The sequence below is a fragment of the Lactuca virosa genome, chromosome 8 (genome assembly GCF_052849685.1).
Source record: "Lactuca virosa cultivar CGN04683 chromosome 8, Lactuca_virosa_CGN04683_v6, whole genome shotgun sequence".
Taxonomy (NCBI): Eukaryota; Viridiplantae; Streptophyta; class Magnoliopsida; order Asterales; family Asteraceae; genus Lactuca; species Lactuca virosa.
This window is the reverse complement of record NC_136433.1, coordinates 227430253-227443718: the sequence shown is the minus strand read 5'-3', so window position 1 is coordinate 227443718 and position 13466 is coordinate 227430253.

Here is a 13466-nt window from a genome sequence, read left to right as displayed (position 1 = left end):
GCCACTAAACGCAGCCTAGGCAATTAGCGGCACAAAAAAAATGTCACTAAAAGTGCTACCACTAAAGGTATTTAGTGACATTTTTCGGTTGTGTCGTTGCAGTCTTATTGGGTTTTAGTGGCACTTCCACTATATCACTACAACATTTGTAGAGTTTAGTGGCTCTATTTTTATGTCACTGTTTAATTGCTAAAATAAATATTATTTTCATGTTTTTAGTGACATTTTTTTTAACACAAACAAAGTATATTAATAAATATGGCATAATTTTTTTTTTAATTAAATGGAATATAAAAATAATTATAAGATAATTAAGATAAAAAATAGAAACACAAAATCACCACTTTGATTCAAATTTGTCTAACAACAATATTCTTAATATTTAAAACACAAATGTCTACATAAAAATTTAATAAGGCTAAATTTTGTGCTAGTACTCAAAATATAATACTATCGAACTAAATACTAATTGGGGAAGAAACATGAAACTTGATTGATCTCGAGCTAAATATTAGCATGCAACTTCAAGAGCTTCCCATTCTGTGTTGATGCTTAATTTATAAGGATATTCAAGTGTTTGCCCATTGTTTACCCGCCTTTCCTTTCCTCTGAAACCTAAAATAGGAAAAGGAAACAAAAATCTTAACTAAAGAAAAACGATTTGTGAAGTTGTTAGTGTCTAATTGGGTAAAGTTAAAATGGTTTAGGGGTTGTTTGTTTTTTTTGTGAAGATCTGCACAACCACTTTTGTCTGCGCCGCGCAGACAACTCGCAGACATATGCTCTCGCAGAGTGTTTGTTTTTTGGAAGTGCGCAGATCAAAAAACGTCTGCGCAAGGTCTTTTTGGCGCAGACATTGACCACTGTCTTCAAAGGTCTTCAGACCTCATTTTAACCTAAACAAAAAAATGGGCCACCGTGCAGTTTTTTTTTCTTTTTTCGCTGAAAATGCATTTTTAATGTTTATGACATGAAATTAAGTTTGAAAAATCAATTTATTTCAATAGCTGCAGACGTTAAAAACAAACAGTATTCTTCTTGCAGACTGCAAACATTTGGTCCACATCTTCTGCCGCAGAGGCTTGCAGATGTGGTCCACAGACTGCAGACATTTTGGCTTCAAAAAAACAAACAGCACCTTATTCATTATTAGAAAAGAAGCTAACTTTATTTATAAGTTTTTGCAGAGAGACAACATTACACATTCAGTCACTTTATACATAACAATCATAAGCAAATGAATGACTATGTAGAGAAATGATGAATAAGATACTGAAATCATGATTTCAAATTTTCAATGCACTAAAATTATTGAAGAATTGTAGAATCAAGTATTAATCAAAATCAGAGATAAACGAATGCAGATTGAACAAACGATGTAAATAAGATCTGGTTTCTGCTCATTTATGCTTTCAGCTTTTACAGAGAAAATAGACAGGTTCTGTCAAGGACTCTTATCTAACTCTAGTAAAGTTCCATACTTATAGGAACAGTGAAAGCATACAAAAAATACTAAGACATTGACAATTAAGTTTCGTACGTAATACACCTCACTAAATAAACTTAACAAAACATACAAATGGTAAAACAGACTTCGACATATTACAACATAATTCGACCCTAACAATCTCCCCCTTTGTAATAATGTCGAACTTCGTCAGTTTAAGAGTATCTGTATAGCATACATCATAACCCTTCGAATCTCAAAGTACCAAGAGATTATCTTCTTCAGTTCCTTCTTATCTCCTTCGTTATTCTTCTTGCAGCTATTCATACGAACAATGAAATTCGTATATTGGGATGTTGTATATCTTTCCACTTCGGAAGCTTGAAACAAGAATCTTTTAGCCTTCCCATTTTTATCTTTCCCAGTAAATACCATACCAAATGGCTTCAAGCATATTTCTCCATCTGCATACTTCTTCAACTCAGGTTGAGTTAAAGGAAGTTCCATTGGCACTTTTACAGTCAATCCCTTTGCTGTAGCTAACTCAACATCAGTAAGTGCTAAAAACTCATAATAATTGTCAATAAAAATATTGATGTGAGCCAACCCAAGTCGAAAAACTTCAGGATCAGTTTCTCGAAGATATGAAACATCTTTATCCTTTAGTAACAATGCAACTTGTATCAGATCATACAAGTTCATTAAAGGAAAATCTGCCACTGAGAAATCACACACTTGCCCATTTGCCCTTGAAACAATAAAGCGAAGATTATGCATCATATTTTCGAACAACACATCTCGCTTTATGCTTATCACCTTCTTTATCTTCACCAGTGACCAAATCTCCTCTGGAAGCTTTCCAAGTACAACATGAAATCTGATCTTCATGTAAGTATACTCATCATCATTGTCAAATTTCTCAGCTATTTTGTACTGAGCCATAATGAACATCATCTTATTGATGGGAAAATCCAATTGACTCATATCTGTGTTAAGAACAACATAACTCTTCTTTGGCTTCTCATCGAAAGCATACATATGATTATATGCAACTTTCGACTCTATTGTTTCATAATTGTAATGCTTCGAAGGATCACCTTTGTTCATCCCTGGTGGATCATTGGCACGGAGTCGCATAATGCTTTGTACAATTCAGAGCTTTTCAATCTCAGCCTCTGCTTCAGCTTTCTTTTCTTCCTTTGACTTTTCGACCATAATAGTTTTGCCTTTGTCTTTTACAGATGAATTATCAACCCTTTCCTTTGGCTTCGAACTGCTGCCACCTTCCCCAATCACAATTCCTTTGGAAATTGGTTTTGAAATTGGCTTCGTTGGTACTGGCATTGTTGTTACAACAGTCGAAATGACTGGCTCAACAGTTGACACGAATGGTTTTGTTATTGGAATCTTCGTAGAAAACACCTTTCCAACAACCTTTGCATCTGCATGCAAATATTCACCACTAGCCTTCGTACCACCAACCTCCTTTTCTCCCCCTTGCACCCCTGTGAAAACAGGTGGGGCATTCGTCGGAAGAAGGCTAGAAATATGAGAAAGAGGAGCAAGTTGTTTGTGTAAAATAGCTTCAAATTGAACGAACTTTTGAGACAAAAAGTCCGGAGTGATCAACAGAGATGAAACTGATTTAACAGTTAAATCTTTGAGCTCCTTCAGCAACTTAAGCACTTCCACAAAACTTTGATTTTCGTTTGTTGACAAGTTAGTAAGTTGAGGGCGCAAATCTTCGTACAACTTGACAGATTTGGTAACAGCATCACAAATAATGTCAACTTTCTGATTGATCGAAGCATAACCCCGTTGCACAATTGAGATTTCTTTTTGCATATCCTGTCGAAGTTCTTGGATTTGCAGATTCACATCTTCCCTCACCTTTTTGACATCTTGAACGAATAATACATGTCGTTCTTTCATCAAATGTTTGAATTCTTTCACCTCCCCTCTAAACATCGAAGTTAGAGAATTTACCCTTAATTCATCATTCTGATCATTGTGAACAATCTTCTCCAAGAGTCGAATCTCTGAATCTCGGACCATTCCAGAGACTTTACACACCACCTTTGCTTCGAAGGTTTTCAGCAGATTGTCAACTTCCATATTAGATACAGACGAATTACTCCCCAAATCTGCTTGAGATTGAAGAATAGAATTCAATTTCTGGTTGAGAATCTTGAATTGTTTCATCGTTATCAACATATGATCAGGGAAGTGATCTTCTTCATCATCAAACTATAAATCATCAAACGCACCTCCAAAACCTTCATTATCAGTATCAGTTTCAACAACAGGTGAAGGTTTAACAGGGGAATCAATTTTGGGTGAATCAGTATATTGGGATGGAAAAAGAGTTGTAAAGGGTTGATGAAGAATGTTTTCAAAAGTTGGGGAACGTGTAGTATTCGGAAGAATAAAAGGAGGTAAAGACACAAAAGTGTCGGGTTTTGAAGATACAGGAATACCTTGAGAAGTAGGCGCAACCTCTTTGTTCGACTCTCCCTCACCCATGTTGACATTTACATCCGTATCTGATACGTGTGTAAAAATGTCTGAAGTTCGAACCTCCTTAGTATGTGATTCAGTTAACGAAACTTCGGTTGGTATGACAATGGTCTTCTCAGGAGTAGATACAGATTGAGAAACAATTGGTTCTGGTGTATCAGGAACAATTTCTTCTTCAGATGACTCCTCTTGGATAACCAACTTTCTTTGTCGTTTCTTCTTCTTTGAAATATGTTTGGCCACATCTTCAGCTCTACGTTTCTTGGACAAAGGCGAAACTGGAGCTCGAACCTCTCGAAAAATGACTCCTTGATGAGAGAGTTGTGGTTTACGAACATTAGAAGGAGAAGATTTTAACACATTCTCAGAAGATTTTCGTGAACCCCTAGTCCTTTTCGTCAACCGTCGAAAAACACCAGATTTTGAAAGAAGTTTCTCTGCCACTACAGTATCATCAACAGGTTCCACTGGTTTGATGACAGTAGTCGAAACAATCACTTCAGCCATCTCAGGCTTCTTTGGAGACTTCGTGGATTCGTGCACAATCTTCTCAGGAGACTTCTTTGATTCGTGCACTGGCTTCTCTGGTGTAGCCTTTGCATCCTTTTTAGAACGTTTAGACTTTTTGGAAGGACCAGCTTCTTCTTTCGACAATAATGTTCCAGTCGCAACATCTGAATTGATAGTTTTCAAATATTCAACCAACACCGAATTTGTTTGCTCAACCCTCTTTAACATTGCATCAGGAATCCGAGCAATGTGTGTGAATACTTCCAAATCATCCGAAACTTCCTTTGGAAAGTGATACTTCAGAAACTCAGCCTTTTCTTCATCAGCAGGAACAGCAATCCCTTCTTTTTCATAAAAATAACCAAGTATTAAGCTCCAATACCTAGCACACGAAATACCTTGAACCACATTCGTGTTTTCGACACTCTTTTGGAATTCCTTCCACAATTGTGTAGAGTAGTCGACAGAGATATCATAGTACAATCCTGCCACCATCGCATAAAACTCCATGCGACCTTTGTCTAAGCCCACACTTCGACCTGTCAAACATCGAAGAAAGATTCCAAAAAAGAAATTCCAGACAGTTGGCAAAGTTGACTTCTTGAAATCACTAATCTTCGTGAGTTGGGGTTGATGACCCATCTCATTAAACATATGAATAACTTGTGCAGACGTGAGATCAGTAACAAGTTGAGAATTAGGAATATCCAGAATCTGACAAAAGATTTTCCTAGACAAATGGATTTTCTTGTCATTCACCAGTTGAAAGGTGATGATATCCATTGCTTTGCTATAAGTAGCAGTGGATCCTGCCTGAGAAATCCATGAGAGAGGAACTGCGAATGAATTGAACATCGCCTTGGAAAGAACAGAACTCTTCAACGCGACAATTAGCATCTTCAATTGCTCTGGATACAGAGACACATCCCCTTCTACCTGATAATTGGTGCTTTGAATCTTCATGATTGGTTGAGAAGTGATGTCTTTAGTTGTTCGAGAAGTAGAATCAACGCCAACCATGATTAGGGTTTAGAAGCTTTGAAGAATAGAGAGAATTTGGGTATTTGATTTCTTTTGTGAGCGTAAAAAGATAAAGAATCCGTAAATACTCTTTTTATATGTAACCCTTAATTTGAATTGAACGAGGGATATGCATTGATTGAAATCTGATGTGGCACCTTAAAAGTCGCACCAGTCTGCCAATAAAGTTGCCATGCGTCAAAAAGTAACTGTCACATCACCTTGAAACCAGGAAACGTCTCCTCACACAGTCTGTTCGTGTCACCTCTAGGAATAGTAACCGTCATCAACCTTCGGATTGAGGCTAAGCTCTTTCGTCTTTGGGTTTAGAGACGAAGTCATTTGCTAGACTTTCGAAATCATCAGCCTGAGTTGGTAATACTCAGAACCTCAAGGATTTCGTGTGTGCTGTGTGCCAAAGAAAAGATAAGAAACAAATTAACGAAAATTTGGATCTGTGATGTCAAAAAAAATTTCGACACAAAAGCAGAGAAACCCCGGGCAAAGGTTACTTCATTAATTATCAAGAGAGATAATCAACTGCTTGTGTATGTTCCCGTGAATTACAATCGAATACTTGTAGAGAAGTATCGAATGGCTTCTTTTGTTAGGCTTAGTGGGTGGGTTATAATTTCGTTACATATCATCCTAAACATAAGGTGAGTAATTGTAACAGAAATCATTGGTTTAACCAGTGTAGTCAGTGACAAGTATGCTTTGAAATATTTTGAGAGTGACTGTGAAAGAAAATGAAACTCATACTAAAATCATATTCAAAAAAAAATTATTTGTTCTGGATCCTGTTGGGTAACAAACATCGTGGGTTTCGATAGTTTGATCAAGATCACGCATAAGAATAGAATATGACTTTGAGTTTCGAAAAATTGTACTGAAACAAATGTTTCGTCAAATCTGGAACATAGTTCCCCGTCAATTCCTTATTAAGATAGAAGGATGGGTTTCACTTTCATCACGGCCTCATGATGTCAGATCATTAACACAAAATTTTGATATATCTAAATCTTGATGGGTTGAATCAAAGATCTCTTGGATATATGTCTTCGTGTGTGCAAGTGTAAGAAATTTTGTGATGAAAAAGATTGGTTTAGAGTAACGAATTGTACCTCTGTTATTTTCGGACAAAACAGATAACTCTTAACTCATGTGAGAAGAGTAAGGTAGCTCAATCGACTAATGTGAATATAAGCCTGACTTGGGAAGAAATTTTCGTATGAAAGATTTCATTAAGGCTTTCATAAACACACATTGAATCTGAAGAGGCTTGGGTCAACATGCTGCAGCATGCTTCTAGGGACAATCTAACTAGTACATAGTTGTCGAAAGTTTACCTTCCTAGAGAAACACAAGCATGACCCTTGAAATAATGTTCGTGTTATCTGCACAAAGAAAAAGAAACAAAGAGAGTAACAAAAATCCATTTGAGTTTTTGTAAATTTTTCGAAAAATGAAACAATTAACAAAAGAAAATCTTTTTGGTATTTTTGATTTTTCGAAAAGAGAACTACAAAACGAAAATAAAATCTTTTTGGGGTTTTTGATTTTCCGAAAAGATAACAACAAAACGAAAATAAAATCTTTTTGGAGTTTTTGATTTTTCGAAAAGAAGACTAAGATACAAACTTACGAAAAACAATTTTTACAAACAAACGAAAATTTGTAAACAAACTTCAATTCGCCACTCTTACGAAAATTTGACAAACTAACGAAAATTGGACAACTTTACGAAAATTTTGTACCACACAACCAACATGCAAATTGTCGAATTCGAAGCGTGTCGAAGCGTTGACTATGAACAGTAACCGCTGAACGGCATCTTATTGCCTCTGAATCGACACTTTTGTATAACACACCTTTGCTATACATTCGAAATCCGTCCTGGAACTGAACTTGCTTCAATCATTCCCAAGCTTGTCAAAATTCGAACAAATGGTTTTTCATCTAAAGCTTTTGTAAAAATATCAGCAAGTTGATCAGTTGTTTTTACAAAATGAACTTCAATGTTTCCATCTTCCACACGATCTTTGATAAAGTGATAACGAAGAGCTATATGTTTTGTTTTCGAATGTTGTACTGGATTATGACAAATGCATATAGCACTTTGAGAATCACAATACAATGGAATCTTTTTCATATTCACAGCATAATCTCTCAACTGAATTTGAATCAAAATAACTTGTGATGTACAAGCAGCAGCTGCTACATATTCGCCTTCAGCAGTAGAAATCGAAACACACGTTTGCTTCTTTGACTGCCAACTAACCAACTTTCCATCCAAAAGTTGACAACCACCACTTGTACTTTTAAGATCCAAAGTAAACCCTCCTAGATCTGCATCTGAAAATGCCTGAATGAAAAATCCTGTTTTCGAAGGATACCACAATCCTAACGGAATTGTTTCCTTGAGATAATGATAGATATTCTTCACAGCTGTTAAATGTGGTTCTCGAGGATTTGCTTGATACCTAGCATAATTACATACAGAAAACATGATATCAGGTCTACTTGCAGTAAGATAAAGCAATGAACCTATCATGCTCCTGTATAAAGTAAGGTCAACCGCAGGCGATTCTAACGAAGGTGTGAACCTTGTGCCAACTGCCATTCGTACTCTTAACTTCGTGCTATTTGTTAAGCCAAACTTTTCGAGCAAATTCCTTGTATATTTCTCTTGATTGATGAATATGCCTTCTCTGTTTTGACATATGTTTAAGCCAAGAAAATTATTGATTTTACCCATCATACTCATTTCGAATTGGCCTTTCATCAAATTTTCGAATTCACTAGACAGAGCAGGGTCAGTAGAGCCAAAAATAATATCGTCAACATAAATTTGAACAAGCATCAGATGACACCCAACTTTCTTTTGAAATAATATGGGGTCAACTGATCATTGCTTAAATTTCGACTGTTTTAAGAAACTGGTAAAAGTTACATACCATGCTCTTGGTGCTTGTTTTAACCCATATACAGCTTTATCTAAAATATATACATGATCAGGATGCTTTTCATTTACGAAACCTGGAGGTTGTTCTACGTAAACAGTTTCTTCGAGTTCTCTATTGAGAAAGGCACATTTCACATCCATTTGATAGACATCAAAATCCTTATGAGCTGCATAAGCTAAGAATATTCGAACAGCCTCAAGTCTTGCAACAGGGGCAAAGGTTTCTTCATAATCAACTCCTTCTTGTTGCGAATATCCTTTTACAACTAATCGTGCTTTATTTCGTACAATATTTCCATCTTTGGCGGTTTTGTTTTTGAAAATCCATTTTAACCCGACAATTGAAACATTTTCAGGTTTAGGAATTAATCTCCAAACCTTGTTTCTTTCAAATTCAGCGAGTTCTGATTGCATTGCAACAACCCAATCTGAGTGTTCCATTTCCATCTTAACTGTCTTTGGTTCAATTTTAGATATGAAAACACTGAACATGCAAAATTCTTGATGAGTATTTAATACCTTATTCTTCGCACGAATCTAAGCTCTTGTTAATACTCCATCTTGAGGATTTCCAATGACTTGATCCATTGGATGAGTCTTTGTCCATTTCTCTAACGGTGGATAAGCTGGATCAAATTGCAAAGGTGCATCTTCATACATCTCTTCATTTTCAGATCCTACAACAGAAACATTATCATTCAGATCATGAAAATCATCATTTTGACTAAAATTTCGTGTATCATTTTCTTCCTCAACACAATTATCATTTTGATGCTCCCCCTCAACTGGATACTCCCCCTCAACGACATCATCCATTCTCCCATTCTCCCCCTCGAAAGAATGCTCCCCCTCAACCAGAGTATTCGAATCCAAGTGCTTTCCTTCCACAAGATTATCAAGCATACTTTCGCCATGTCCAAGAGAATTCGTTGTTGAATTAACATCTACAATGTTTTGAGTAATTTCCAAGTCATCATTGTGCTTCAAAGATTCAGAGTGATGATTATCATTCGCATGAACTTCATCATCCACAGCCCTGTCACAAATACCAAAAATTAAATCATAATCAAAATCAGATGAATTTGAATCTACAGTTTCAGCAGATGATTCATTAATAATTGGTTTTTGTTCAAATTGCTTTTCAACTTGTTTGACATAATAATCATCGAAAGTAAGATTGAAAGTTTCTTCTATTTTTCTTGTTCGCTTATTTAACACCCTGTATGCAACCGATTGTGCGAATATCCCAAAAATATGCCTTCGTCATCTTTAGCTTGAAATTTTGAAAGGTTATCTTTAAGATTCATTATAAAACACCTGCAGCCAAAAACATGAAAGAATTTGACATTAGGTTTTCGATTATTGATAATTTCATACGGAGTGATATTGAATCGACGATGAATGAAAGATCTATTTTGAGTGAAACAAGCTGTCGAAACTGCTTCAGCCCATAGATATTGAGGAAGATTCGCATATGTTAACATAGTTCGTGTTGCTTCAAAAAGTGACCTATTTCGTCTTTCAACCACACCATTTTGCTGCGGTGTATAAGGCGAAGAGAAATTATGCGAAATCCCTTTTTCTGTTAAGTACGAATCCATCACATTGTTCTTAAATTCAGATCCATTATCACTTTTGATCTTTCGAACATTTTTCTTCAGACTCATCTCAATCTTCTTAATAAACTCGATCATTGTTTGATCAACCTCAGATTTTAGCCTGAGAAAATATACCCAAGTAAATCGTGAAAAATCATCAACAATAACCAAAATGTACCGTTTCTTGTTGAGAGTTTCAACAGTCGATGGTCCACAAAGGTCAATGTGTAGAAGTTCCAACGGTTCTACAATTTTCGAATCTATCATAATTGGATGGCCTTTCCTGTGCTGTTTCCCTTATTCACAAGCTGCACACAATGTATCATTGTCAAATTTTAGTACCGGTAAACCACGAACAAGATCGTCAACAACCAATTTATTTAAATTGCGAAAATTTAAATGCGATAATCGTCGAAGCCATAACCAGCTGATGTCAGAAGAAGCTTTCGAAAGTAAGCACACTGAGGGTTTGCCGATGATTGGTTTGATATCAAGAGTAAACATGTCACCATGTCGTTTGGATTTGAGCAAGACTTCGTTAGTTTCAACATTTGAAATGATGCTGCCTTCTTCGTTAAATACCACTTGATTGCCAGTGCCCACAACAAGTTGGGAAACACTTATCAAGTTATGTTGAAGACCTTCGACATAAGCAACGCGATTAACAGTGAATTTTCCATTCGTGACTTTACCATAGCCTTTCACCTGGCATTTGTGATTATGCCAAACTTCACAACTCCTGCATTCTCCAAGCTGCGAAAATCTCTCAGGTTTTCCTTTCGTCCAGTCATGTGACGTGAGCAACCACTACCAATATACCATTTCTCATCATATTGCTCGTCACATAGTACCTGCAATCAATGAAAGAATTTAGGTACCCAAGGCTGTTTGGGTCCTTGGAAATTAGTTTTAAAACATAATGAAATGAAGAACTTTTAACCCAATCACAAACTTTAGTTTTGAGACTATCAATTAAGTCCACGTCATTATTTAAAGAAACAGAAACATAAGTTTTTGTTAGTTTGGGATTGTCGCTGACACATGCCTTCGTCTTTTTAGATTGAGTATGACCAAGCTTATCTTTCGAAACCGGTTGCCAAGTTTTAACCGAAACATTCGAATCTTTTGATGACAAGTTTGTAGTTGACGAAGAATTCACATAACTCTCATAGGCTTCGTGAATTTGTTGTTGAGAATATTTCCTAGATTGATATTTTCGACCTTTTCCTTCAAGCCAATGATCGATGTTTTTGTCACTAGACAACCCTTTTGTGTATGAAACCTTTAAGGTTTGTTTTCTTGTAGGATTTGGAAAATTCGGTTTTTGTGGAAAGAAATCAACATTTGATTTAGGTCTAAATGCCATAGCATATCGACTTCCATCATTGTTGCCAACACCTTGATTTTGAGAAAATCGATTTGGAGATTTTTGTTTTTGAGAAAACCTTGTTTGTTGATTAGAAGAAAATCTTTGATATGATGATTGATGATGAACATTCTTTGATGTATTGTCATTATTTCTTGAAAATGATGAGTTTGAAACATTCGAAAAATTTGTTTTTGGTTGAAATTCAGATTTAGATTTATTTGTTTGAGCGGGATTTTGTTTAAGATCTGAATTATTTTCTGAATGAGAAGACTTGTTTTCAACAGATTTAGTCTTTTTGTTGTCAGTTGTTTGCAAATTCAACCCATTATGTTGTTTTCGAAGTTCCATGGTTTGCCAAAAAAATTTCTTTCGAGCTTGTCTTTTTGAAATTGCATTTTCTTTTGAAAAATTGTTAATTTGATCTTTAAATTCTTTGGAATTTAATTTGACAATAACGTCTTTTTCCACAACAACTTCTTTTGTAACTTCTTTCAGAATTTTCGATTTTTCAACCCATTTACGTTGTGGTTTTTGTCTTTGAAAAACATACGAATTCTTTGTTAAGGTATTTTCGATTGTGCTTTGATTTGAGAAGAATCCTTCATCCGTTGTCTCCTTGTTGTCATCTTCGACCATTTTGGTGAATTCTGGTTTAATGTTTTCAACATTTCCAGTAGTAACAAACACTTGATTTGGAAAGATAACATCATCAGTACACTTGAAATTAGGATACACCACTTGATTTGTTTCAAAATAATGGGCTCCTTTTTCAGACAACACTTTGTCGAAATTTTCAGTGTCCCCAAATACTTGATCAACAACAACACGAGGAATTTCTTTTTCTGTCGAATCTTTGCTTGAAAAGACTTTTTGTCAGATTCGTCATCATCATTATCATCATCACTAATATTTATTTTACTATCTCGGATATCCACTGTGACAACTGTCAAATTCAGGTCATTCTCGGACTCATTCATCTTTATAAAAACCATTCATGCACAACATACCATGACCTAGTAGTATAGATTAGGTCAAAGTCTTGCATAAACTAGGATCCAACTGAGATCTAGGACTGATATACTTGACACTTACAATTCTAGTAAGTTGCTCAACTACAATAGGAAATGCCAATGCGATAAATTGAATGAAACTTTCAAGCTTTGTTATAATTGGAAAAAGGGTGTAAAACCCTAAAAATAAATTAAAGTATTCTAATTATACTTCATTATGATGATAAATATCAAGCAATATTCCAAAACCCTAAAAGAGTTAAAAATCCAAATTTGTAAATTATAAAGCTTAAAAACTTTATAAAATTTGGCTAAAAACTCTCTAATATCAAATTTTTATTAATCAAATGATGAATTATGTTCAATAAAATAGAAATTAAATTATCAAATATTAATCATAATTTATTAGTTAAAAACAAGATTTTTTAAATAAATCAAATTTGCTTAAGAAATATTTTTATAAAAGTTAGGGTTTTTATAAAAATGTTGGAGGGAGTTTTATAAAATTTGAAATTAGGAGAGAGGAGGCCTAACCCACTCAATGGCTGGCCATCTCCCCTCTCCCCATGCTCTCTCTTCCCAAAAACTCCATCATTAGGCTCATTCCTCCACTCCACCTCTTCTCTCTTCACTCTCTTCACTCTCTTCACTCTCTCTTCACTTCCACTCACAAGCTCTCCTCTCTCTCTCTAACCCACGAAAATCCTCTCATTCTCAGCCATAGTTTCGAAAATTTGAAGGCTTGGAGTGCTCTTACTTCCTTCAAGATCAAAACCAAGGTAAACAACAACATCTTCTTCCATGGTTTCAAGTTCTACTTCTTCATCTTCTTAGTTTTCTCTTCTTTTTCGGATTATATGCCTTTCCATGGCTAGAAATCTTTATTTTCCCCTTGTGGTTTGTAGATTCTCACCATAACACAATGCATGTGTTTGAAATGGTGAAAATCCGGGATCAAACCCATGCAAGGAGTGAAAATGATGCATGCATGTTCATATGACTTCAAAAACTAGTGTTACATCTTCTTCTC